Here is a 26,745-nt window from a genome sequence, read left to right on the forward strand (position 1 = left end):
TAGTATAAAATGGCATTATCACATAATGCATTATTAATACATTACATCTAACACCACAAATAAATATAACTAAAGTATGTATATAAATGTGACAAACATGATTCCACACTTCAAAGCTAGTTTATGTGTGTATGTGTGGGTGTGGGTGTGTGTGTGTGAGTGCCCAGGCTGTTTGTGTGATAGAAAGCTGTTTTGAAGGTGTGGCCGTTTATGGTCTGTTTTGTCCTCTCTGGAGAAAGGCCTGGTGCTCAGCTCGGCCCAGGGGCCCCACCTGCTCATCAGCTTTATAATACTGATAAAATTGCTTTGTGGACAGAAAGGCTTCAGACTGGATGGGCCTCTTCTTTCAACGACAAATTCTGAAGTAGGAATTAGGTCCTCTCTGTCTCTGTCTCTGTCTCTCTCTCTCTCTCTCTCTGTCTCAGCTCAGCTGTTCTTTCTGATAGCTCTTAAAAGCAGACACTGGGGGCATGACTTGTTTCAGTTGTTGGCTGCGGAGCATGCTCGCTGCTCTTGCATATCTATTTTTCACCCTTTGCATGTCTTGTGCGTATCGTCTGTCAGTGCATTGCCCTCTTTGTCTCAGTCTGTCTTATCATGTGCTTTAATTCTTCGCCTCTTTATCAAAGTCAAAACATTTTCACTTTGTGCAATGTTAGGGATGAAGAAACCGGGGAGAAAAACAATGACTTGGATCAAAGTGTCATGTTCAAGGGCACAGTAGTGCCCTGCTCGAGATTAATGTAACTCACTCTCCCTTTCTTAGTATCTGCTTTTTCTTTTGGCAACGTAATATACTTAAGAAGGACTCGTAGGCTGGTTACATGTCTCGGAGATTCTAAATATTCAGGGAAAGCTCCTCGCAGCATCTCAAATGAACATGCTGAAAGCCTGTCCTGGCTCTGAGGGCTCTTAAGACTTCAGACTCTGTTTCATCTGCTCTAGAGGAAAGCTCTCAGAAAGCCCTTGTTGTATAACAGTTCAGGACTATAGTATAAAGCACAGGTGTAACAAAATAAAATTTAAAATAAAAAAAAGGCAGGACGCCATAGGGATGTGTCTGTGATATTACACTATAGATCACTGTATTGCAGATACTAGTGCCTGTAATGGGGGACTAAAATTGACTAAAATTCTGTTAGTCCACAAATTTGCTTGTTTATTTTGCTGATCTGAAATTGTAAGGAATTGCAAAGCGTAGCAGCAAGCAGCTCTTCTCCCTCTGTGGTCCACATATACGTATATTTGCCTTTTATTCTCTCTCCAAGGTCTCTCGTTGGTTGTTGCCTGAATCAGTTGTAAAGTTATGTCAATGACCATCTCATGCTAGAGGCCATATGAATACTTTGGGGCTGCATCTGAAGCTGGAAAGATTGATTTGATTGCACTGTACACGCTATAAACACCAAATGCAACACAATTTTTATGGAATTTCAGCAGGCGGAATATGAATCAACTTGTTCTTTCTCACAAAATGAACTAGCTAAAATGAGCAAAAACTTTGAGACATAGCTGGGATCTTGGGCTCAATCCCATTTCTTATTTACACCCCTACCCCTTGTCTGCATATGGATACACCAGGTTGGTGGTGGGTAGGTTCGTTAGTTTAAGTAGTTAGGTTTTGCTTTCTCTGATCTTTTGTTTAGATTAATTATAGCTTAGATTAATATTTTGTTTTGTTTCTTTCTGTTGGCACCATCATTGTTGGCTCCTCTTAGGCCTTAAAATATCTAGGCCCTGTGTGTAAGCCTGTTTTGGTTGGATGTTTTGTGAGTTTTAATAAACACACCTTGTGATTTAAAACTCTAATTCTGGTCTGGTCCCTTCACTTCTCTTGTGTTCCCTTTTTGTGTTGCAGACATTTTGTAATGAGCCATCCTAGGTTGTAATGAGGGTAGTGGTTAAAATCTTCCTCTATGAAATTGGACAACCCTCAGATAAAAAGAACATTCTTCATACTTCATAAACAGGTCACTAGCGTTGCTCTGTAGGTGACCCTGCCGGTCTGCAACAGACGAGGGTAAAGTTCAGCAACCTCACTGCTGCGCTTTAGTTACATTTAGGTCATCATATTCCTTCAAAGTGGGGGTGATATATATTTCTTATCACCCACCCCTAATGGGCTTCAGTGATATGCAGCTGAAGTTGGCTATTCGCCAGCATCTTCGAAATTAGCTAACTACCAGGACATCAGCATAATACTAGTGATTTTTCATTCTTGTTGAAGAAAAAGACCATAATACATTGAAACAACATTAAAATAAGACAATACAGTGAATATCTTAATGGTTTAACAGAGAAAATACATCACACTTCACCCTACCTCTCCATCTCATTGAAAATCAGGACACCATACCCCTAGATGTGAACCCACAAAATGGAGGGAAAGGGCTAAGTGGTAGGGGCAAGGGGTGAAATGGGATTGGGCCGTGGTATCTCAGTTTGGGAGAGGCAGCTTCACACACGACAAAGCACAAAACTAACAGGTAGGCAAAGAGTGACATTGGTCAGGTAATTTTCCATTTTGGAAAAATGGAATAGCGTGAAGAGCTTAATCACTTCACTTACTGCTGAAACGTTGGCTTTTTCCACAGATAACTCTAAGTTCGTGGTCCAGTGTGAGCCCTGTTTGTGCTGTAATTGGAGATTTGAATCCATTTAACGTTTATGTTCCAGTAACATTCCAGTTTCTGTCACTCACCTTGGTTGTCACCATGCCAACAGCCAGAGAACCATAATTGTCCTGAGAGTTTGATGCTTTCAAAAATCAAACAGAAAGCGACTTGTTATACAAATTTCTATTAATGATGCTCTAACTGACTTACTGTCATCTGTATAAATTTCACCAATAAACCCTGTTCAGAGTGTAAAGGTCTTTAGTTGAAATTTAGGCCTTTTGATTTGATCAAGAAAATCTTGAGTCATCTTTACCCATGCATTCCAACAGAACAATTGCATTTTAGTTAAGGAATGCATGACACAGTGTGTTCCTCCATTGAATGTGGTCATTACTGTACTTTTGTTATGGATGGTCTTTCTAAAACACCCTGGAGGCTCAGTTTATTTCTGTGTATTATAGTTTGCAGGGAACAAATTGATTTGCACATTCTCATCGATCTTTTTTTCTTTTTAAAAAGCATTGGAACCAGGAAAGGCGATTTCACTCGTCACTTGCTAACCTGCCTTCTGTTAACCCTCTCTATCTCTTCTTTTTTTCCCTCACTCTCTGGCAGGTTCTCTTGTGGCTGCTGCAGTGTCTCAGGTCAGAGGTTTGTGTTTCTTTGCCTGATCGCAGCCTTATTAGCGCATCTTCCACGAGCCTCTGCTGGCTGTGCTGCTACTGCAGAGACAATGGCTGTTGATAGTCAAGCACCCGTCAAGGTCCTAATGAGCATCTCGACAAGACACTGTGGTTCAAAGTGCTTTCAGGAACATTTGCAAGCCACAGGATGACTTCATTAACAATAGATAGACAGTTGTAAATGAATCTGATGTCAGATGAACTTGAGATCAGATGACCTATAATGCCTTGCATTGCATGAATGATTTATTTTTCATTTTATTTTGGTGTTTCAGATTTCCAGTGCTTAGGGTCCCATCATGCACTGCACACTGTTGTGTCTTCCCTCATCTAACTCAGTTGATCCAACTATTCAAGTAATTATCAGGCACTTTAAGAGCTAAAGTGTAGTAGAGCTGTTAGAAATTAACAAAAATAAGGGCAATATTCAGTGATCCATGTTGACAAGAGGATGGCAAGATCATTTTCCAAATCACTGCTTGCTGCCAACTCCCCCGCGACCCAAATGGATGGATGCTTGCTGCCTTACTACAGGGGTGATCAATCCTGGTCCTGGAGATTAACCCCCCTGGACAGTTTAGATCCAACACATTTGGCTCCTAAAGCCCCTGAAGACCTTCATTACCTGGATCAGGTGTGTTAACTAAGGATTGGACCTGAACTCTGCAGGATGATAGAGCTCAAGGACCAAAATTAGGCATCCATGCCTTATGGAGTGCCTCTTAAGAACTTCTACATCGTACATACTCAGTGCCGATGAAGGCATATTTAAGGTTTAAAGGTGACAAGGTGAATCAAAAACACAAGGCTTGTCACTGAGTTTATTAGAGAAGCTAAAGAAGAAATCCTACCACATGTCCTATGGCCATTGCTGAGTTCCACTGACCATCTAATCAGAAGGCAGATCAGCTACTTTCTGTATATTGGCTGGGTCTACTATAGAGGCTAAGCTGCAACACTTTGTAGCTTTAGCAACCTGACTGAGTAGCTCATTGTTACTTGTGCAAAAGAGGTGCTGCAGAATAGAGACTGAGTAGTTGAGTAACTTATATCAGAGTGTTTATGGCCTGGGGGAACTGAGAGTAACTGGAGGGTGCTGGGTGCAGGCAACCTGTGCATTAAGAACTTGATAAAGCATAAAGCAAGGAAAAATGACAACTGGTCTAAAAGGAGATACACAGTAAGCACAGAGGTGGGGATGCAACTAGAGGGCGTTTCAAGCTCCTCATTCCTCAAGTTCCTCATTCAATGTGTGTATTACATCCTTGTTCTTTCGGATTAAGCTTGAAACTGCCTGTTGTGCCAGAGAAGAAGCTTACTGGAGCACTTTAGGCACAGTAGGTGCCTCCAGGCCCTAAAAGACAAATAATAATGCTGGTGTCATTAATTAGAATATACAACCATTTATCATTGTGTTTGCACACTGTGAAGTTAGACCTATGCATTTAACCCACATACACACACATACATGCATGCTAGTGAACACACACACCAGGGGGCAGTGAGCACACTTGCCTGGAGCAGTAGGCAGCCCTATCCACAGCACCCAGGGAGCAATTGGGGGTTAGGTGCCTTGCTCAAGGGCATCTCAAACATGGACTGTCAGCCAAGGGGATCAAACTGGCAACCTTCTGGTCCCTAACCTCCAGACCACAACTGCCCCCGTGAATAGGTACTGTAGGTAATTGTAGATGACATCAGAAATGAAAGTGATGTGAAGAGGGATCGTGAGATCGGTCACAGGCAGAGACAGGCGGCAGTTGGCCTGGGAGTGGCTTGGGGTCCCTGAGAATGAGTGGGAGGAAGTTCTCAGGGTTAGGGTTGTCTGGGATTCTCTGCTCTCCCAACTGCTACCGTGACCTTATCTGGATTAAGCGGTTAATGATGATGATGATGATGATCAGAAATGGAATCACATGTGGCTATCTAGTTACTCTATGGGACTCATAGCTAAGGACTCAAGATCCTGGATTTTATTGCGGTGACCATTGATAGGCCAGTCATGGTCCTGGTGTCAGGAACAAGGGATAACCAGACAGAGGAGGTGAGTGAGGCAAATTCAAGGCCCTTTTAGTCGAATGCTGAAAGCAGGGGTGGCACACACAGTGTGTGCCCATTGAAGTGGTCTGCAGAGTCATCTTAGGTCTCTCTACTAGGCTCTCAAGCTTCTTGCCATCACAGTATTGCACAGCGGGGAAGCCATTAACAACATCAGAGAGGGCCACAAGGTGGCTGTAGATAAAAAGGAGCAATCCATGGACCACAAATTCCACTTGGCCTAATCAACCCTCGCCAAGTCACTTGGGTGTGGGTGTGTGATTGTTGAAAAACCCAAAGTTCCCAATGACTACAAGTACAATCAAATAGTGTCCCAGTCTACTTGAGATTACTTGTTTATTCATGCAGTTTCCATGACACTAATTGCTTGGATATAAACTTCCATTACCAATTAGCTACGTTTGTCTCATATGACCAGTACAAAACTAAATAAGAACATTTCAGATATGAAACATGTCTTTACTAATCAACTGTGTTTAGGATAGGGAACAATTGTGTAAGTTGGATTTTGGTTGAATTATTTTTTTTATGTGGACTCATGAATTTTCAGTAATAGTGTTTGAAATAGGGGTTCCACATTGTAATATGCTGCTCTAAATTCCTTGCACAAGGGCTAACCAGTCGTGATTAGACGGATGACAGGCAGATTCAAATATGTAATCCATTATTGTGGGTCAGTGTCCTCAGAGACCACCTGGGACTGGACCCAGGTGGCCTAACATTAACTCTCTCAAGCCTGACGCCCTGGTTATATGCATGATGATATTGTACTAAGCACTGTCTACATATTACTACATATTACTGATAAATCTGAATACATTTGCCTTATGAATGTCTTCTTGCAAATGTATAGTGACATCACTTGGTAATTACGTGCTATGGGGCAATCCGGTCTATTATGATATATTAGTGAAAGCAGAGAGTCACTTAGAAATGCCTTGTTGATTCAGGAGTGGGTTGACACAGCACTCCATAATAAGGCTCGGCAGCTTGATTGTTATGAATAGGAGCGATCACTGATGCTGAAAGTGTCTTGCCCCTCCATGTATGCCCCTCTCACTCTCTTGGGTTGCCAGATTGTACTGATTTGGACGAGCATCTCACTTTTATCGAAGTGGAAAGATTTTATATGAAGTGTTGCCTCAATGTCATGCCTGAGAAGATAAGCAACGCCATGGGTAAATGTGTGAGTGTGTATGTTTGTGTGCACTCGCGTGTTTTCCTCTCATGTGTTGGGTCTCAGCTCACTGGCTGTGTCTGATGAAAGAGAGTGACATTTTCTCAGATGTGACTCATTTGCACTCTGTGGGCCAAATAGGGCAAGAAGGGAGCGAGTAAGGGAGGGAATGACAAAGGGAGAGTCACAGACTATATAATTCACTCTTCATCTCACATACAGAAAATCAGATCCACAACTCTCAATTAGTTCTAAAATATCCAAATAAATCATGTACTTTCATGCATTTCTCTGCATCTAGCTTCCTGTGTTTTTTATCACACCCTTTATGATTTTAGGGGGTTTTTCCATTTCTTTCTATCTTGCTTTCATGGTTACCCTTCCAATTGTTGCCATCCTCTTCGTTCTCATTGTGCTTAGTCCTAGCTTGGCAACTCTGAGAATGCACTGGGCCACTTACCTTTCTAGATGTGTCCACTTTATTTGTCCTGGGTGGTCTCCATTCATTTAAATGGGACTACTTAGAAGCTAATTAGCCAGGTGAAAATTGCAGCTTCTCTCTTTCTGGAAACCAAAATGTCCACCAGGAATTGTTCTTGTCCTCCTGATGGCCAGTCCGTTCCTGGCCTTACCTTTTACAGCACTATGCAGAGACATCTAAGAGGAATGATTCAAGGCTATGATGTTCTCACCTTTTTTCACAGTGCTGAACTTTACTGCCTAACTAGCTCACTAATTACCTGAGTCATTAGCTTGTTGACAAGGCAGCAGCCTATGCTGAATTCTCATAATCTGCAGAAACAGGCGAGCAGGATGGTCTGTTTTGTTTTTTTTTTTACTTCCTGCTGTTCAATGAAAGTGTCGTTCTGTGCTGCCACCACTGCAGAGTTGCTGCAAAACAGCAACTGTAGGCTTCTCAACTGATGGCAACATGAAACCTTGTGCATGTTGCCAGTGTGATAGTGGTGGGAAAACACTGATAGTCACTTTTATTTATTTAAGGTTGCTTTGCACAAGGATGTAGAAATTGTGTAGGTTTATCCAGTACTTTAATAGCACAAGGCAAATTACATGTTGTAACATATTTGGTGGTATCTGAGGACTTCTTTTGATCAGTCAGACATCCTATCTTCTTGTCTTCTGCCTGGCCATGACACTTCTTGATGTAAATGAACGTAGCTTCCAAAATCAATGGAAAGAAGCAGGCTATTGCCCATGTTATTCATTATATTATGAACTATAGCATCCCACTGCTGGCCGCATGCGGCCATGGGAGGCTCATGAAGTGTGGCCATACAGAGGCCTATGCAAAGAGGTTCACGTGAGGTGCTCTTAAAAAGGAACATTGTTGTTGTTGTTAGTGTAGTTTAGTGCTTTGTACTACCCCTTTTACCCTGTTCTTCAGTGGTTAGGACCCCCATGGACCCTGAAAGAGCAGGTACTATTTGGGTAGTGGATCATTCTCAGCACTGCAGTACAACTAATGTGGTGGTGGTGGTGTGTTAGCGTGTGTCACACTGGTCTGAGTGGATCAGACACAGCAGTGCTGCTGGAGTTTTTAAACACCTCAGTGTCACAACTGGACTGAGAATAGTCCACCAACCAAAAATATCCAGCCAACAACTTCCTGTGGACAGCGTCCTGTGATCACTGATGAAGGACTAGAGGATGACCAACACAAACTGTGCAGCAGCAGATGAGCTTTCGTCTCTGACTTTATATCTATAAAGTGGACTGACAAGGTAGGAGTGTCTAATAGAGTGGACAGTGAGTGGACAGTGAGTGTTTAAACATCCCAGCTGCACTGCTGTGTCTGATACTCTCGTACCAGCACAGCACATATTAACACACCACCACCAGTGTTGAGAATGATCCACTACCAAAATAGTACCTGCTCTGTGAGGGTCCAAGGGGGTCCTGACCACTGAAGAACAGGGTAAAATGGGGCTAACAAAGCATCAGAGAAACAGATGGACTACAATCTGTAACTGTAGAACTACAACAATACTGCACTGTTACATTGTTACCCAGAAGGAGAAAAGGCTTAGAAGGTGTGTGTGTGTGTGTGTGTGTGTGTCACATTGTTTAATTTTTTTCTCCCATCCTTACTAATCGCCATAAGCTAAATATCCTGTCATACTGTTTCCATAATTCTGCATAAAAATCATGTGTAAAATTTCCCCGCATTTGCCCCTAATGAGCCAGCTATCCATGTCACAGCTCTCTGCTGGAGCCATCTTGGCATAAACATGTCAGAGTAGGTTTCAGTGTTTCCTATTCAGAGTCATGGAGCTAAAATGAGCCATGGCAGGAAATGAGCTTTTGATTGTGTTCGGCTTCTACATGCAAAGTGAGTTTTGTCTTCCACAATCCTGCGAGTGCAGAAAAGGGATTTTTGCACGAGCTTGGAAAAAAAAAATAATCACAGCTCCTACCATCACACCTAAGCTTGGCTGATTTTGTCAGTGGGAAAGTGTAATAATGAAACCTCAACAACTGTTTTTAGTTGGAAAAAAAAGGTAAAAAAGATCAAAAAGAAGAAAAAGCTCCTGCACTGTGACAAAAAAGATGCCGTTGATCCTGTTATCCTGCACTGACTCTAACTAACGGTGTGCAGCAACGCATTTAGGACAGATTTGCATTTGAAGTCTTACTGGAGCTGGATTAGTTTTCCCCGAGGAGGTGCTGTAATTTCAGTGATTGCCCACAAGATCAGTGAATCCAGTACAAATCTGCTGTGCCCAGAGTTTTTACCAGTGTACTATGTAGTGATTCTGGAGTAAATAACCTTCTATAATCCGGCCTCACACTAATCCAGTGATAAGCAACTTTGGTGACCAAGAAAAAAAGGCTAACTGTGTTGATGCTTGAGTTGACCCAGTTCCTTGATCTTCAAACAGGCCTACTATAATGTAAAACATTTCTTGGTAATGATGTAATCAGAGGATGAGAATGGAATACACCTTGAATGAATCTCTCACATTTCTGTCCTTTTGGGTGGCATTTGTTAAGTTGAAAGACCCCACTTTAGTAACCTAATGCTATTCCGACTGCCTATAACTGGAAGTTATTTTTTGTTATTTGCTTTCTTGTCTAGACCTGTTTAATTTTAATCTTGAAACTTGCATGAATGTCCAGGCTTTTCATTTGGGCTATCTGAGGTAATTTGGGACAGATCCCCTGTGTGAATCAGCAAGTCAAATCTCTCACAAAATACTGGACCTCCTCTGGTAAAACTAATCCAGTTTGAAAGGGGCTTAAAATACATTTTAGTCGTATTTTTACCACTTTCTAACAGGGCTGTGACCAGGATCAGAAATTTTGTGAGATCTATATTGCAGAAATGTGACCTACTTCACACAACTGCTTTTCTCACATCTCTGGAAGGAAACTTTTCTCAAAAGTAGAATAGTTTCTTCAAAATGTCTCCCAGCATTTGAGTTTTTATGAGGCTGAAAAAGAAACCAGCTTCTCATTCTCCAGCTTCTTCTTCTAACTTCCACATTCCACTTTAAATGCTGCCTGAATGTAACAGCTGCACCATTTAAGGTGGAATGGGAATCTGAACGAGAAACTGGCGAATGAGAAGTTGACTTCAGCTTCATGACTTTCTTGTGTTCTACAGTTTGTCGTAGCAAATTAAACACATCAGGACACCAGCTGGCATCATTATAAATGCAAATAAGTCCATTTGTCTCCAAATTTTTGATTTAAATCTTTCTCTTTGCCTATTTATTAGCTACTAACTAAACAAGGTTTTCTGCATTGCTAAGGTGAACAGCAGTCTGCCCGCCAACCTTCAGGGTTAAAGGTTGGTGAATTAGCAGTTATACATAATACAACTCCAGCTTTTAAGACTGTTTATTGTTATAACTGTGTTATATGATCTGCAGAGTCTTATTGTACTTTATTTATTTATTTATTTTTACTTACTTAACCGTTTCACCACAGTACCCCCTCTTTTTTTTACTTTGTATTTTATGTACTTATTTCATTTAAGCTAAACATTCATGTTGAATCATCTGGGAGTATCAGTTTGCTTTAGATCGGATTAGTTTAATGTATTATTTAGTAATAATAAGTAGTACAGTATTGATGTTGAAGTTTATTTTAACAGTAGAATTATTCAGGATTGTTATTCTGCCTACTTAGCTTCCAGGGAGTCTATTCAGGATTGGTAGAAGGGCGTAGGGTTTCAGACATTGATTTGTAGCCCACCCATTGTGTGCTTACTGAGTGCATTCCAGCACGCCGTATTTTATCCACACGCTACTGAATGTTGGATAACTTTCTTTCTCTGTGGAAGGCAGAGGAAGGCCTATCATTCATCCCGACTTTGCTGATGAATGAAAAACAATCTGCACTTTCCTGCTTCCCTTCCTTTCGGCACCGTGAAGTGAAAGCACTTTCCTTAGTCAGTAGTTTTTTGGCTTGATTAGAATCAATTGCCCTCCGGTGGGTAAATAAATATGAGGCAATGGGAAACCTCTATTCAAATGTCTTGACGATCGCTTTGTCTTAATGTGCATTCTTTTTCTCTCTCGCTCTCTCACTCTCTCTCCGCTCTGTCAGGTTGCTGTATGACTGATCGACCGTGAGCAGATGACTGTGGTGCCAAGGGATCAGACGCAGTAAAATCAAGGCAGCCTCTGTTGTCCTGTGGGGAGAAGAGAGGAGAGAGAGAGAGAGGGAGGGAGTGATAGGGCTGAGAGAAGAACTGCGTCTGTTGTCGGTCCCCCCGCGTCTCACAGGTACGGCTGATTTCGAATGTCATATAGCAGGCCCGGTCTGAACCGCTGGCTTATGTGTCGTTCACAGGGCCTTGTCTGGAACAGTGTCACACCTCCAAAAGAGCTTTCACACCACTCACTTACCTCTCACAGTTCTCTCCAGTGATAACAACAGCATGCTGTAATTCTATCTGAGCCCTATCGAAACGAGCATCACACCAGCGTTCTTAAGATCTGCCATACGCATGCATATGCACATTAAAACATCAGAGCTTTTCGTGTAATCATGTTTTATATTACTGTATAAAAGATGCACAAGGCTTTCTTCACAGTTGGATGCGCTGTGAGTCTTTTTGAGTGAACAAGGCCTTTCAGAGTGCAGTTAGGATTGGTAAATGCTTATAATTGACTGAATTATGAAAACGAGTAATGAAGAAAGTGACTGAAGTGTGACTAATCCTATTTTTGTTTGTGACATTGTGAAATTAAATAAAAATCTACTGTTTTTGACAATTGTTTATTGAATAAATGCAACAGCAGCATGTTATTATTGGGAAAGCCCACTTTAAACTGCATAAGCTTTAAAAGTCTAATTGTTTCTTGCATGTAGCTCACTAAAACGAGCCCATGAGCATACTTTGTAGCTACTGTTGTGATCCTGGACTGGTTTTTCACATCATCGACAGATATTTCATACCACAGTAATGCTCAGTAATGCTGAACCATGCCTCATAGCAGAATTGCTATAAACAGTGACCAGTGTCTGGTTGCACCAGCTGTGTGTAAGTTCAAACATAGGCTAGTTGCAACATAATTCCAGGTTTGTGCATTACTAAATCTCAATGGGCTGCACCACAAACTACTTTTAATGTTGAGCTTAGTAGTTACTAAGTATTTCCACCTCACCCTGAGCAGGTGGAAGTTTTGGGGCAACCAACAGAAACCGTGTAGAAAGGACAAAAAAGACTGAGCTAAAAATTCTAAACGCTGTGCTGTGATTTTACTTGCAGCTCTAATCATCGACCTGGTTTAAACCCTGAGCATTAAGCTAAACACCCACAGCTCCAGCTCAGTGAGACTCACCAGCTGCACAAATGGCTAAACTGCAGCTGCTGTTGTGTCATTTATCCAGAAGCCGTTGTTTAAAAAGCCTCATATTTGGTTGTCTAAGGATAATTGATGATTGGTTTTATTCATTTTAACTAGTGCACATCATTCCTTTCTGTGCTGGATATTTTGTTGCATTGAAAAAGTCGATAGCAGCCAAAAGCAGCTTCCATCGCCTTTCCACGGCAATAAGTTTACTGGTACCGAACATGATATTGTCATGTTAAGCGACGCGCATGTTAGTTAGTCGTTACTAGTTAAAGACATGACTTACATATTTGTGGTGCCACCAAATCTAGTAAAAGGATAGTTTGAAACTAACTAGTGTAACTAAGGACTTAGTAAAGACGTTACACCCAAACTTAAGTATAAACTTACGCAAACCTGGTGCAAAGCAGTCCAGGTGTCCAACAGTGGAATGCAGCCATGTAAGCGTTGCCATGGTGATAGCATTACTGAAATAGCAGTGGTGCACCTGCCTGTGTGCAGAGTGATGGTGTTAGCCAATATTTTATCCTAAAAAGTGTTTTGAACACTTGTTAACATTACAGTAGTCTGTTTTTTTATGTACATGGATATGTTTGGTAAACAATAAAAATGCTGGGTTTATTCCTTTTCCTGCAGTTGATAGTAGAAGGAAAAAGTAAATTATTGATGGTGTGTTCCACTGGCTGTTGTGGTGTTTTCCATTACTGCTCCAATGATAATGTAAACCCAACATAAATGCAGTGTTTTTGTCAAAGTATGCTAATATAGAGTGCATCATTTATATCTGTCTGCAAGCTACATGAGACTCTAAAAAGACTCTATCAATCAATCAACCTGTCATGCCAGTCATTTCTGGCGCTCCTGTCCTGCCTGCTACTGTCTCTGATGGTTAGAGCATGCTCACGGACTCCAACCCCCATAATGCCCTGGACTCTTACATCACATATTCCAAGGATCACATGACTCTAACCAGGTCTCAGTCACCTGAGTTCTAGGTTGCATTCACCTGGTTTCTCTAGCATATATATATCCCGTTGTTCCGTGTCATACTTGCCGAGTTTTGTTTGCGGTTCCGTCCCAACTCTACAAAGCGTTCTTGTTATGATTTTGTATTCTCTGTGTATGACCTTTTTGCCTGTTCTTCTGTTTATGATTTTTGCCTTGCCTCTGATATCTATCTGCCATGCTTCGAACCCTGGACTGTTTCACCACTCTTGATAGTTTACCGGACTTTGAGATCCTTGTCCAGTTTTGACCACTTTTTTGGATTTGCCCTATTCAAAAAGGCCTCATTTAACTATCCATGCTTGTCTTCTCCCTGCCCGGTCGTGACACAGCCTTTATTTAACCTCAGAGAACATTGGGGGTGACCCTCATTTACAATGTTGCTGAGTTGATACAGGACAAAGGACAAGGGGATTGATAATCTGTAAGAACGTAACAAATAATAAAAGTCAATGTGATAATAAAAATCACTCAAAACAGATAAGCATAAAAATGGAAATTTTAATAATAAATGCATAAAAGCCAGAAAATATAAAACAATAATTAAAGCTTAATTATGTAACTAAAAGCAGACTTTGCCCATTCACATGTTCAGTTGTTTTAATATTGCTAGTTAGCCAAGTTGGCACTGTAGCATTAGTCATTGCCATTGCAACACCAGCCATTGCCAATCCAGCTAGTACATCCAGTAAACTGGACTGCTGTCCTATGTTGTTACAGTTTTGTTTTTGAGTGTAACTGACCAATGAAAATACTTTCAGTCAGCTACATTATAGTCACAGCTAGCCCAGGGGCACATACACTCACCAGCCACTTTATTAGGTACACCTTGCTAGTTAAAGGTTGGACCCCGTTTTGCTTTCAGAACTACCTTAATTCTTTGTGGCCTACTTTCAACAAGGTGTTGGAAACATTGCTCAGAGGTTTTGGTTGGTTATTTGAGTTACTGTTGCCTTTCTATCATCTGGAACCAGTCTGCCCATTCTCCTCTGACCTCTCACATCAACAAGGCATTTTCGTCCACACAACTGCCGCTCAGTGGGTATTTTCTCTTTTTCTGATCATTCTCTGTAAACCCTAGAGATGGTTGTGTGTGAAAATCCCAGCAGATCAGCAGTTTCTGAAATACTCAGACCAGCCCGTCTGGCACCAACAACCACGCCACATTCAAAGCCACTTAAATCCCCTTTCTTCCCCATTCTGATGCTCGGTCTGCACTTCAGCAAGTTGTCTTGACCACCTCTACATGCCTAAATGCATGCCTGTGAGTGTATAGTGATGATATAATTGTTGCCCTTTTTGATATTCAGTTGGTGACTGTGAGCATAAGAAAAAAAAAACACCTTAGCACCACCTTTTGTCTGCTAGCTTGATTTCTGTCCTGCTAATCAGGCCTAAACGCAGCCTTATTAATCTCCAAAATAACCCCATTCTTCTATACAAACTAGACTGAAATTTTCTAAGTTTATAGTCTACAAGGCAGCATGTTCTTATTTTCATTTCTTCATATTTCTGGCAATGTTAAATGCAATCCACATACACACAGCGTGGCTAAATTGCTAGCTCTGTTTTGTTGAATGAACTCCTACCTGAAAGAAATGTAATTACACCTAAATGAATGAATGTAGTCAAATAATATAGCAAAATACATAAAGCTCACACTGAGCGCTTCAGTAAAACAGGCAGACGTGTTTTAGCTACTGTATACCGTTCTTCTTTTCTCGCTGTCATATAAAGTGTCCTTGGATTTGTGAACAGTCGTATATAAATAGAACATATTATCATTATTATTAAATCTCATGCATGGTTTCCTCCTTGCAGTTGCCATTTCACCACAGTCTCACACTGCTTTGGCACTTGTTCTCCTTTTCTTCTCTGCTGTTTTTGCTTTGTTCCCCCGCTAATGTGCAGCAGTTTCGACATCATCGTAGTGCTGCAGGAATCTGCAGGGCAGACTTGCAGTGAAGCTCCCACCTGGGATGGTCTCAGAGAGAGTGGGAGGTTTCAGGAGCGCTAGACAGAGGCGCGGTAGGGCGGCCCGCGACCTTTTGATACAACTCCATTTCTGCAGCTGCTCAATCGATCTGGCCTCGCTGTTGGGGAAGCCGGAGCTGGCAGTGAGGGCCTTAGAGTCCCCAGGGGCCCGTACACTCACAATGGGACACTGGTCTTAACCCTGGATGTGAGAAGGCTTTCTGGGAAGTGCAAATGCCTCTGTGTGCAAGGCTCCTCTGAGGAGCTGCTCTTTTCGCCACAGCCAGATTCCCTACAAAATATTAAGGGTTCCAAATGGAGATGACCAATCCAATACCAGGTAGCCTGCTAACAGGCTAATATCAGCAAAAATCCTGCAACAGATATAAAGAAAAAAACGAAAGAAACGAATGAAAGCTTGTTGTGCAATCACAGGTTGCCAAGTCTTTGTAAAATCAGCACAGTGTTGGTGGTCACATATTACACATTTATGTTAATATCTAAATAAAGATGTAACAAGATTTCATAGTTATGGTGCTATATTACATATATATTTTACATGGATGAATGGATGGATGGATGGAAGGATGGATGGTGCTACATTACATAGTAGTAAAAGATTAATGAGATGCAGATCTTATTCTGCTCAAATCTGGTGCATTGTTAGACAATATGAAATTAAAAATTGCAATATCAGGGCAAACATTTAGCGCTGAGCGAGTGTTCAAACCCTGGCGACTGGGTTATGACATCTCTGCTTATTTGCAATGCAAAGCAGCACAGTTGCTGGGAGACAAATGAGGTGTGTGTTTATGTGCACTCGTGTTTGCGCACGCATGTGTTTGTTTGTGTACACTGTTGCACACAGATTGTGTGATGGCGCCTTATAGTTTGACGATGTGTCTGCAGACTGTTTATCAGCTTGTCCTTGCTTAGGCTCGCACGTTTGTGTGTGTGCTGTCTGACTAAAGCCTTATCTAAATCTTCTTTATTACTTTCAGCTTGTCCTAAAACACTGATTACTCCCTATTAGTGATTCCTCTCGCATGCGAGGTACGGCCTAAAGCTGGATGTGCCCTAATAAAATAGCTGTGACTTGCCTATCATAATGCACAATTTGGACTACTCAGCGCCTCATACGGTCACTGAGCCTCTTATCTGCACATGAAGTAGCCGAGGGAACTCATCCTGAACGAAATACACAAGTGAATATGGCGATTGCATCTCATAATTGTGTCACTTACTATGAAATACAGGCTTTTAAATGATGTTAACACACTCACTGATCAGCTAAAATCAATGCTAACCTACTTCTTGGCTGTCGTAACAAAACCTTGTATCTCTGAAATGGAAACTTTATAGGGGAAGGACAAAAACATTCGTAGCTTTATTGTACATTAATGTAATGACAGTTTATTGCAAGCAATTTTGGACCATTTCTATTGGTACATGAAATGTATACAGAATTTAAAGAGCAGCTGGTCTTTTCAAATGAGATACAAATGAACAAAACCAATTTAATAATAAGTAAATGAGAATAGAATAATAAAGATTTTGATGTAACAATATATTTCTCTTATTAGCTATTAGATGCATACCTTGTATTATTGCTGTGATCATTGCACTTTAAGGTTTCAGAGAAAGCCTATGTTACATTATGCTGGGAACTAAAAGGGTTAGAATCTTGAAATGCCCAACGGAAAATTGGCCAATCAGAATTTATTTCTCAGTGGTATCTAGGTAGATGCAGACAAGCGAGCTCTCCCATTGGTTATCATCAGATTAACCTCTAACTTACAGTAATTACAAACTGACTGATGTATCATGCAATTAGGCTTGAATTTACAATGGAAGGGACCACTGTTGTGAGACAAAAGATTACAAGTGGTAATCTAGCAAGGTTTCAGAGAGAAATTTATAACAGTGAGATCTAGGACTGTTTTTATGGAAAGAATATAAAACTGCTACACACAGGGTAAAATATACACTACTCACAAAACGTTAGGGATATTTGAAATTTCAGGATCTAAAATGCACTCTAACCTTTACAGGTGAACTTAATGTGACCTTCTCTAAATTTTTGAATGCACATGTCCAACTGTTTAATGTTTCAGTACTTTTTGCACACTTGCTGTTCTCTAACAGGGAGCTTAACGGCAAGGTGGTGGTGGTGGTGGTGTTACAGTGTGGGCAGGTGTGTCTAGTCAATACAGAACTGCCCTACACTTTGTGAATGCTACAGTGATGAACCCATACTACTGAATAACATCATTAATCTAGTCATTGTGCCTCTGCATGAACAACACAGCCCTAATTTCATCTTCATGGATGACAGTGCTCCAGCTCATCAAGGTCGCATCATTAGGGAACGGCTGCTGGAGATTGGGGTACCTCAAATGAAGTGGCCTGCACTTTCTCCACACCTGAATCCCATAGAAAACCTATGGGATCAGCTGAGTCGCCATGTAGAGGCTCGTAACTCTGTACCCCAGAATCTCAATGACCTGAGGGCCGCCCTTCAAGAAGAGTGGGATGCCATGCCTCAGCAGACAATGAGTCAACTTGTGAACAGCATGAGACGTCATTGTCAAGCTGTAATTGATGCTCAAGGGCACATGACAAGTGATTAAGACATTGAGATTTTTTGTTGGGGTATCCCCACCACTGTTGTTGGTTTTTGTTTCAATAAATTGTTATGAGGAAATTACCATCGCATGCTTCTTCTTAAATGCCCTACTTTCATGATATAATATCACTGTAGCGTGCACTTTTTACGTTTTCCATAAATTTCACCCAAAAGCCAAATATCATACATTAGTGTCTATTGCACACTTCAGATAACACAATTAGGATGTTATTACAAGCCTCAGATGTTCATATTTAATCTAAATTTTCCCAAAAAATACATATGCCCTGCATTAGTTAAGTGTTAGTTAAAATCCCATAGGTTTGCTAACAGAACATTTCCACTCACACACACACACACACACACACACATATATATATATATATATATATATATATATATATATATATATATATACACACATTATATGCATAGCCCTGAAGGCCTATTCTCTAATAAAATATGTAATTCTGTACCTTCATGGCCACCTGCATGCAGAGGCACACAGTGTGCAGCTCATTTGCGAAACGCAGAAGGCCGTATCTGCCAGTGCGCAGCTGGAGCAGATTTGTGAAAGCCACACTGCACGGCACATCGGCTTTTTGGCAGTAAAGGCGGTCAGCAGTGGAGGCTCGGGGTGGCACTGGAGGGTTTATAAGCTTTTTTGGGCAGAGGGGCGGTTGGCGGTTTACGCTTGGCAGTTCCCTTGCACGGCTGTGTGTCCTCGCTGCCCACCAGCAGGTGCCCCAGAGGTGCTGGCTGCTGCCAGCTGTGCCCTAGTGAGGCGGAGGGGCGTGAGGAAAGGGGCAGGCAGCGCAGTGGTGGCACAGTGCTAATTAAGCGCTGGACACACAGAGATAATCCCCGACAAATGCGTCCGTCTGGAATTCTAATGAAAGCAGCGCTCCTCACCATTCGGAACATGTTCTCCCGGTTGCATTCTGGAGTTTCATGATCTCTTTTGTTCTCTTATTCTTTCTATGGTTTTCTTTCTGTTTCAGATTTCATTTCTCCTCTTTGTGTCTGTCTTCTTGTGTTTTTTTAAGGGGAACGCCATCTATTCTTTACAGTGTTTGTTGTGATTACTGTCTACAGCACAAAAATAGCCATTTTATTTACTTTCCAAAATGATCAATAAACCTACAGTTTTCATATGTAATGTTGATGGTAAATATGAAAAAAAAATGTTATTTGGGAAAGGTTTTGTCTTACAGTGCTTATGTGCCTCTCTGCCATGAATGGATTTAAACAAAAAAAAAAAAAATCTTTTTAGGCCAACTTTATTGTAAAACACTTCAGACATTTGATTCCTATCACCACCACCATGAATACTAACTTTGTTTCTTCAAAAAGCAGCATATCAAAACATACCACCCTGAATAACTTCATTTACATCTTACCAATTTGATTATTCAGAAATAATAATAATAAAAAAAAGTGTAACTCTCCTTTAACCTGCAGAGGTCCTGATCTGATGGAATTATTTTGCTAAACTAATTAAGTGATTGCATAAGATAATTAATTATGAATATCTGAGCCAGGGATGATTCCTTGGCATGTAAATGAAAATGCAGCAGACCCTCGATCACCTTCCTCTGTCTAGTCTGTTGCATTTGAAATAGTCTACATTGTTTTCATGGCTTGTCTTTTAGGGTTCGCCTTAGCCCATCATGGACACCAGAACGATTGCTGTGCTGCTGTTTCCTCTCGTATCGCCTGAAAAGCAGCCTGACTCAGTCATCAGAAAACAGCGCTGTCGAGGCGTCTGTGTGAAAAAAGTCACAGACCAGCAGGTGCTGAGGCATGGATGACTGGAATATTTTTCAGATTCCAGCTGTGACTGAGGGTCAGAGGGCTGAGTGTGCACGATGTACGCATGAGACGAATGACTTAAGAAATCTGATGAAGCTGAAGTTGGCATCATGTTTGAATTTCTCATTGTGATGATGTCAGTGGCCAGACTGTCTGAGACATTACAATAGAGAAAGACATTGTAAAGGCTTAATAAATGTGTACGCTTACCTTGATTTCAGGCAAATGTTGGCACAGGGGTCTCCGTCCTCTCCTAGGAGCTGGGTGATATTACAGCTATCCTGTAGTGGGGGGAGCAAAGCCGGAGTAAAGCCTGAAAAAGATATAGCTGATTGTGAATGTACTTACAGGTATAGCAAGAAGAAACAACCATGTGAAGATTGTTGATGTTGCATATGCAAATGTTATGGGATGATGGTAAGCCAGTGTTGTATTGCCAACCCTGTAATCTGTATTGTGTGTTCCAGCCTCAATTAGGGCAGGACTTAGACAATTATGCCAGACAATAGGGGTTGCTTGGGGGGAGTAAAAGAGTAGGCTCAAGGCCTAGTGTGTAGTCTGTTTTGTCTTGTGGCCGCCAGACACATTCAGTTGCTTCAGATTGATGTCTAGAATGCGATGCGAGCACGAGTGGCTGCTGGACATTAGCTGAGGAACTAATGGGGTCACTTTAAGAACTAGTTTTGCTTTAAAATCTCTGCAGTGCTGTAAATAAGTGAATATCTTTATTACTTAGCGATCCACACTTAATAACTGATTGAGAGCACTTGAGCTTATCTTGACATGCGACATTACTTGAAGGGAAACCCAAAGCTTGTTTCATACTTGTAGACTCACGCTACTGGTGATAACATGTCCCACGGTGCATGTTGACCGTGGTGAACACCCATTCGACATTAAATGGTGCAACAGTTACATCAAGCAGCTGTACAGGTTCCAGAATGTAACTGCTGCTCAATTTAAGATGGAACAAAAAAATTAAACGAAAATTAGTTGCATGAGAAGCCAGCTTTGTAGAAATTCAGGGGTGAAACAACTTTTAGCTGTTTTTGTTGGGCCTACAGAGCTGGTGCCAGAAAGCAGTACTGACATAGCTTTATTTTACTATTTTGCGCAATAAAAATCTTTCAGATTTGCTTTGGTTGTTTAAAATGTTTCTTATTAAAAGGTTAATTTAATAGGAATATGTCACTGTTAACCTACAACCTGTTCAGGGTGATTCCTGCCTTCCACCAATGACTGCTGGTATAGGCTCCAGCTCCCCCATCACCCAGGAGGATAATCATCTTAGAACATGTGTGTGTGTGTGTGTGTGTGTGTGTGTGTGTGTGTGTGTGCGTGTGTGTGTGTGTGTGTGTGTGTGTGTGTGTGCATGTTAACCTACAACAATAGGTTTACTCAAGCATCTAAAATGCTTTATTTAAAAATATATGCATACTATGATATGTACTGTAACAGTTAGACTGATTAATTACTTTAAAATTACATTTTTGGGTCTCACTTTATTTGCATAGTCCATTATAGTCACACATGTTCAATCTGTTAACAGACTGTCTGCTGAAACTCAATCTTCTAAACATTGGTGGGGTTAGGGATAGGATTTGGACCAGGGTTAGCGCTAAGACTAAGATGAGGGTTGGGTTTAGGAAAATTGTGGTCAGTTTAGTAGATATTTAGTTGAATGCAACTTGAAAGTAAACTAAGAATCTTCAAAGCATCTTAAGTGGAGTATCTAAATAACGTGTTACTGATTTTTGGCCATTCTACATATTACATGTACATTAGAGTTACATTTTGCCTGGACAGGTTTCCATTTGTTTTGATGTCAAGAAATGAGAAAAAAAAACGAAAAAAAAAAAAAAAACCTAAAAAATGCAAATCATAATAAAATATTGCGTGCAAACATGGCATTAAACAACATTAAAACTTTGGAATCTGCACTTTCAACATATTATCTCTGCCTGATTCAATGATCTACGAGTGAGAAATTATTGATATAAAATTCCGCCATGGTTGTGTTATTGCCAGTCATAACTGGGTTCTGAGGGCCTAAGGGTTCATTTTTTTCTCCCCATCATCCTTCCGTCAGCCTCTCTCTCTCTCATGCGCGCGCGCTCACTGTACCTATGCTAATGGCCTGTTCTTGCTCCATCTCATATGCATGGATCATTGCTGCCATTCTCCTTCTCTTTTTCATTGCTTTATTCATGCAGAAGCAAAGTCGCTGATAGAGCTCCAGCCTCAGTGGTGGAAAGGAAGTATAAAGCATTGAATTAGCTGTAAGTGGCTTTGCGAAGTGTCCTTTGCCTGCCCTCAGGGTGCTGAGACACAGGACCACCTTTTTATCTGCCCCCCTGCCTCCAAACACACAGCCGCTACAGGTCAGAGGTGGTAAACACCAGCAACATCAGCAGTCCACTCACAGCCATGTCCATGTGGTGTCCGTGCTCGGGCTTCCCCGAAAATGCAATTAGCCACATAAGCAGCTGGAGGGAAAAATGGGTCCCTCTGTCTGCTGTCAACATCTGCATGGTTTTGTGGCAAGGAGACAGGTAGTTCTCAGTAACACATTAGTGTTACTGATTGCTGTCTGTAGAAATTACAATGTTTTTCTAACACTTATTAAGCTTTAAATACATGCATGTTTTGTCATGCTGTCGGGAAGAACACATCGGATCTGGAAAATGGTAACTTATCAGGAGAAAGGAAAACATTCTTAATTTTTACTGAAGGTTAATGAAGTAAGATTTTATTCAGTATCATTTTAAACCATTTCTATTATTCCATTTCTGTTTAATTCCTGCATAAAGTTACTGGTGTACAGTAACTAAGTAAATGTAATTTGTTACTGTACTGAGGTCATTTTTTCGTGTACCTGTACTGATGTTTTTCCATTTTGGGTGGCTTTTTACTTTCACGCCACTACATTTCAAAGTCTAATATCTTACTGTTTACTCCACTACATTATGCAAAATCTGCTGTTCCTTTTGGTTTATGTGTGGATAAAAACTTCAAAATGAGCACAAAGCAAGAACACCCATCAGGCCACAGCGCATACTTTTTTTTGTTTGTTTGTTTAGAGCTGGTTTTGACCTGTTGGTCATACCGACCCAGTTCAAGCACACAGTTCAACGTCAGCGCAGCTGCATAAAATTTTGGGAGAGTCTGTTCAACATAAATGATGAACTAACCTAACTTTGTGTAAATAGAGCACAATATAGAAATATGTCCACATATGCAGTCGTGACTGACGCGGCTTTTTTCTGAATTTATACAAACACCATTTCATTTTATAGTAAATTAGTTTTGAGACCAACAGATGCAATATAGTAAAGGGAACTCATTTGTGATCCTGAGTTTAAAGCCAGTTTTTATTAAACTTAAACTTGTAACTAATTAGCAAATAAATCTGAAACCGAAACTTTGCTTGTTTGTAAAAGTGATTTCAGAGCCACTCGGTTCTCCCTGATGGAAACTGTTTACCTTCAGTGTTTTGTGCTTATGATCATTTTAATAGACGTCAGCGTCACTAATTAATGACGTTCTATTAAAAGACTGGTTTACCAAGAGAGACACTGGAGGACTTTAAAATTAGTTAGACCTAAAATGAGTTCATGAAGTGAGTCTTGTTACAAAAGTAGTAATATGACAGAGTCATAATTAATCTTTTAGTACTTTTACTTTTGATACTTCAGTACATTTGAAGGCAAATACTTTAGTACTTTTACTCAAGTGGAGGTCTAAAGGGAGGAACTTCTACTTTTACTGGAGTAATATTTTACCTTGGGTATCTCTACTTTAACTCAAGTACATGATTTGTGTACTTTGTCCACCATTGCATAAATCACATGTGTGAGAGAGTCTCATGTCTTTTGGAATCAGGAAAATGATTAATTATCAATAAATTATTATTGAGTGACAGAAATCAAACAACAATAAAGGGTTAAATGCAACACAGTGAAGCTTTGCTAGCTGTTTCAAGACTAGAATTTCTGTCTGTTATATAGGCCAGAGAGTTTCAGTGTCAGTGTGGAAAACTTAAAGACGAGGTTTGAAAATATAGGGTATCATTTATAGTTAATTAATGGACCGTTCTTGAGTTTTCATCCATCAGGTGCTACAGAGCTGTTAGGATGGGGATAATTAATGGGTCCTCACATCAACCAATAAATCAAACATTCACATATAATAGCCTAGTTTCAAAGACTACAGTAACTACTACCATAAAACACAAAGCTCTATCTAATGTATCAATATCTGTGTCTCATTAGAACCAGAATAACTACAATTTTAGGTGACATGTAAATGAAACACCATGAATTTTCACTGGGCAGCATCCCAAATAATACGCTAGATTAATTTGGTTCGCTCCCCAGAACGCTGTGTAGCATATGGGATTTGCTTGTCTGCATTTGTGATCAGTTGTGCAGGTATGTGTGTATCTGCCTGCATCAGTATTCATTTGCATAATGGTCATTGATAAATGTGCTTCTAATTTAGGCTTACATAGTGACAGTGACACAGCTACAGTGACACATTCTGTCACGTTTGATAAATGTTCCCTTTAGCATCCACCTTTCAGCATGTCACAGTGCTGGGCATTGGCATATGGCCAGCAGGTCGATAAAAGTTTGAGGTCAGCCACAGTCAAGGCTGTGCTTACGTAGTTTCTGACAAAAGTACAGCGCTGCTGTTTTTAGCTATACAACATACATATTTATAGGTAGTATTGTCATACAGTATCAGAAAGTTCATACATGAGTCCGTTTAGCTACGTTCACATCACAAGCCTCATTGCTTACATCAGGTTTATGCTCAGATCTGATCTTTCCAACTTCGTCTATCTGTCACATCTTTCATTTAATATGAACATAGGACCACATTTGAAAGCGTTCGGGTCTCGTTTGAGGAGATCAGATTTGCCTGTTCACACAGCTCTGAAAATATCATACCTGTGTCATATAAAAAATAAATAAATAAATCCTTCAGCTTGGTAATGTGAACGCAGCCTTTGAGACTACTTAAATAAATGGTTTGGTGAAAAATCTACTCATTTTTTGACAATTATGTCAGATGTAGTTGATCAGCCAAAACATGTTTGGTGTGTAAATCCTGCTTCTTTGGTTTTAAAATGGAGCGACGAGGCTCCCGTTGTTAACACTAGAAGTAAATAGTCACCAAAATCTCTTCTGTAAATTCATCCCTGAAACATTTCTCAACCGGCATCCAGGTCTTCATTAAGCCCAAGCAGACTTGTCACTGTGACTGAGGACACAGCGTGACTGTATGAACTAGAGAAATGAGCAAAACCTCACCATTAAGCTGAACACAGTGGGCATCTGATCACTATTAACAGGCAGGCAGATGGATGCTAGATTGCATATACGATTTATGTTGTTTCTGTCATGTTGTTTCTTCTTTTTAGTCGAATATGAAGGATTAACAGTTATTTCCAAAAAGAATCAACAGGAATTGTGAACGTTATCTGTAGCATCTATATGCATGCTTGCTGTGTGTGCATGCAAAGAGCTCAAATTCCATAGAACGCATAAAATGGCTATACTGTGACTCAAAGTGCTTTGACAAGACTGCAAGACTTTAACAAAGACTTAGATGCAGATGAGCGGGTTGGGAGATTTACAGTAATGGTATATTCCATATGGTTCTATGGTTCCATAGAAATGGAAAATGGTATTTAGAGAAAGATTTGGGTGACTACTCACATGGTTTGCAAGATCAACAAAATTTTAATTAAAAAAATAAATAAATAAAATTATGTGAATATTTTTAATAACCCCCCCAAAAGTGGTGTTCTTTCATAACAAACTTGAAATTGTAACCCGTCTGGGTGCTCTGTAGAGCCCTTTTCAAAAATATATATAGAACCATATGCAACATATTCTCCATCAATCTGAGGAACCATTTCACCATGCAAAGAACCCGTCAAGCATGCAGATGTCTCTTTATGTGTCCATGGTTTTGTATAGAACCACTGTTTTTAATACAGAACCCTTGAAGAACCATCTGTTCTAAGAGTGTACAATTACAAAATCAGCCTGTTTAATTCTAAGGGATAGCAAGAGCTTGGAAAATGGCCATGTAAAAAAATAAATAATGGCTTATTTAGCTTCATATAACAACACAAATATCAAAATAGAAGAAAAATACAAGATATGAGCTCTTAAAACAAGAAGAAAGTGAAGAAAGAAATCAGAGGCAAGGTTATAAATACATGGGTAAACAATCAGGGCTTTGCTCAGTGCACCTTTAGAGACAAATAGACCTTTTTTCCCTAAAAATGTGATGCATATGTGAGTTTATAAGTGTTAATTCCATTTTGGCAGGCTGCATTTTTCCCTTCAGAATGATTACCTGCTGGACACAAGTTGAGAAAATCTTGGTGTATATTTGATGGATGGTGTTCCATTAACACCCCAGCAATGTTTAACTATTAAATCAGTTGGTTGATACGTGTCTAAATCTGGATTAAAATCTAGGCTCATCATAACAAATATCAGCTGGAACTGGGTAGGAGAACTACACGTTTTCATTTGAGTGAATTAAACGTATAAATTGATAAACTACACTGTAATGCTACGTTTTGTTTTAAATTAAATACATTGTCTGTTGTACATAAAACTAAATAATCATACCAATAAATCAACTATTTTAAGTTAATTTTTGTTACTTTCATACACTCAAGTGCCATTTTTGATTTGAATAAACATTGCAATTTAGTTTTGTCTGTAGGGCTGCAAGTAACGATTATTTCAATAATCGATGAATCGGGCGATTAGTTTTTCGATTAATCGATGAATCGGAGGGTGGTGGTCATTTCCATGTCTTTATTCAGAAATAGAACATTGAATAACAGAACAAATAAATGCTTACAATAATTAAATAATAGATTAAATCAAATAACATTTATTAATAAATTATAATAAAATAAATTAAACAAAGAAAAATA

The 26,745-nt window shown here is 40.2% G+C and overlaps 1 protein-coding gene across 2 annotated transcripts in view; it reads left to right on the forward strand.

Moving 5' to 3' along the window:
- The window catches only part of si:cabz01090165.1 (uncharacterized protein LOC100333421 homolog), a 285,056-nt gene that overhangs the window by 117,145 nt on the left and 141,166 nt on the right, over positions 1-26,745 (forward strand). For both annotated transcript variants that reach the window (XM_037540221.1, XM_017701981.2), the window contains exon 2: positions 11,109-11,287. The gene's annotated coding sequence lies outside the window, so the exon portion shown is untranslated. The remainder of the gene's footprint in view (positions 1-11,108; positions 11,288-26,745) is intronic.

This window comes from Pygocentrus nattereri, chromosome 7 (assembly GCF_015220715.1).
Source record: "Pygocentrus nattereri isolate fPygNat1 chromosome 7, fPygNat1.pri, whole genome shotgun sequence".
Lineage (NCBI taxonomy): Eukaryota > Metazoa > Chordata > Actinopteri > Characiformes > Serrasalmidae > Pygocentrus > Pygocentrus nattereri.